Source organism: Morus notabilis, unplaced genomic scaffold, assembly GCF_000414095.1.
Source record: "Morus notabilis unplaced genomic scaffold, ASM41409v2 Scaffold1147, whole genome shotgun sequence".
Taxonomy (NCBI): Eukaryota; Viridiplantae; Streptophyta; class Magnoliopsida; order Rosales; family Moraceae; genus Morus; species Morus notabilis.
In genome coordinates this window covers 205,299-207,415 of record NW_010359905.1, presented here as the reverse complement: position 1 = coordinate 207,415, position 2,117 = coordinate 205,299, and the positions used below count along the sequence as shown (strand labels likewise).

At 34.0% G+C, this 2,117-nt stretch overlaps 1 long non-coding RNA gene across 1 annotated transcript; it reads right to left on the bottom strand.

Annotated features, from left to right (window-relative positions):
- Nucleotides 1-19: 19 nt before the first annotated feature.
- LOC112091063 lies at nucleotides 20-1,366 on the bottom strand. Its single transcript, XR_002901981.1, has 4 exons — nucleotides 1,063-1,366; nucleotides 941-963; nucleotides 581-614; nucleotides 20-307 (listed from the first exon to the last, which is right to left on the bottom strand). It is a non-coding gene; the product is annotated as an uncharacterized LOC112091063 (long non-coding RNA).
- Between the last annotated feature and the right edge of the window lie 751 nt (nucleotides 1,367-2,117).

The following is a 2,117-nucleotide window of genomic DNA, read 5'->3' as shown; positions in this document are numbered from 1 at the left end:
ATGGCATCAGTTGCAGCCCGTAGAGAAGCAAATAAGTCTTCAAATAAGTCTTCAACAACCATCTCACTCTCCTCAAAAATTCGATGATTTCTCTCATTCCACGTTACCAAAGAGCAGCTAAAAGCATTGCTCTCCTTATGGTTTGAGCCTTCTTCCCTCTTCTGAAACCCCAAAAACCTCCACCAGAATAGCACAACTTTGGGCTAGAAAGCACCACTTCAGTTTAACTGCTCCAAAAACTTTTTGCTAAAGACTCTGAGCCATCTTGCAATGCATGAATAAATGATCTGCTCGTTCTGAATTTTCTCTGCACATGACACACACCAGTTGGGAGACAAAGAACAATGGGGACTTTCCCTCTGCACTAAGTCACAAGTGCTGAGTTTTCTTTGATAAAATAACTAGGCAAAGACCTTGATTTTAATAGGAGCGCAAGATTTCCAAGTTAAATACACGTTATACTATAATAGTCAGTGTCCAATAAGGGACCATGACTTCATCGAGAGAAGTTAAAAAGAAACTTTCAAAATTTAATCATAGAGGTGCACTTTTCTCTACACATATAGGATAAAAAAAGTACCTAACTGTTTTTGTAGAACCAATGCTTCAATCATCTTCCAGTCACGATCAAATTCGAAGGAGTCGAGCAAAAAAAAACAAAAAAAGAGTCTTTATAAGTACAGATGGCCTTAGTCATAACAACTATACATTATTGTGCCATCATTACTTTCAACCAGTCATTGCAATTAACTTTTAACGGATGAATGAAAATTTCGAAAGATCGTTGAAAACGGGATGAAAAAGTGCCCAAAAAAAAAAAAACAATCAACACCAACACATAAAAAAAAAAAAAAAAACCTCATCATTAACGTTGAAAAAGGGAAAAAAAACCAAGGGAAAAAAAAAAGAAAAAGAAAAGAAGAAGAAAAAAGAAGCGTACCCAATTGAAGGACGAGAAGCAACCTGCATACAAGAGAAAAATATCATATCTGATCAAAAACACTAGAAAGAGAGAGAGAGTTATGTCTACATATATATATATATATATGGCAAAGATCTCACCTTCATGTAATAATTTCTAGACAGCGTCAAAAGCCCTAAATAACAGGCTCCTTGTCCATCAAAATATAGAGAGACAAGTGGACAATCAAGAAGCGGACAGAGAAGAAGAAAGAAAAGGCAAGGAAGAGAATAACACAAAAGTAGAGAGAGAAACGCTGATGAAAATGCAAAGAACAGAACACTGACGCTTCAGGGGAGGGGAAAAAAGAGCAGTTGTGAGGGAAAAAAAGAAACGGCAAATAACAAAGACGAAAGCTTTCATCGGTAAGAATGTGAGGGGAGCTACAATAAACCAACCGTGATTTCTAATATACTTATATATGGAGACTAGTTGCAGCCACGTGCTTCGCACCTGTGGGTCTTGCTGTGAGAGTTAAATATAGTGTTTCGGGTTTTTTGATTATTGAATAGTTTTTATTGAAAGAATAATTTGAGTTTTTGAATTTCACTTTTAAAAATAGATTTTAGTTATTTTTATTTTCATTTATAACAAATTATAAGGAAAAACATGAATTTATTTTTAAACATGATATGGCTATGATGTTGAAAATAAATAATATAATTAGTAGAATTGATATATTTAAAAAAGAAGCACCATAAGCTACGGTCATGCTAAAAAATAAAAGCAAGAAAGAAAACCAATTCCCGGTCAGGCTATGAGAAAATTTAACAAAAGGTTCCATTTTCATAGACAGTGTGCTCATTAGCAAAAAAAACTGGGAGCGTGATCTACCTTATATCTCAAAAAAAGAAACATTTACACCAAAATTCAACATCAAGTATCTTTTAGTCAAATACAGTTTCTCTTTTTCACCAAGACGGATGAGATTGAAAAAATAATATGAAATTAGAGGAGCATACTGAGCAACCTGCATACCTTAAGAAGAAAAAATGGATGCAAGTACTGGTAATAAAAAGAATTAGACAATCTTCCAAGTAATTACAATAGAGGCATGACCAAAAACTTACTAGCATATTATAGGGAAGTTGACTAAGTAAAACAAATCAATTCAAGCGGTGTGTAATAAACCGAAGAACAGAAACAATAACTGTTA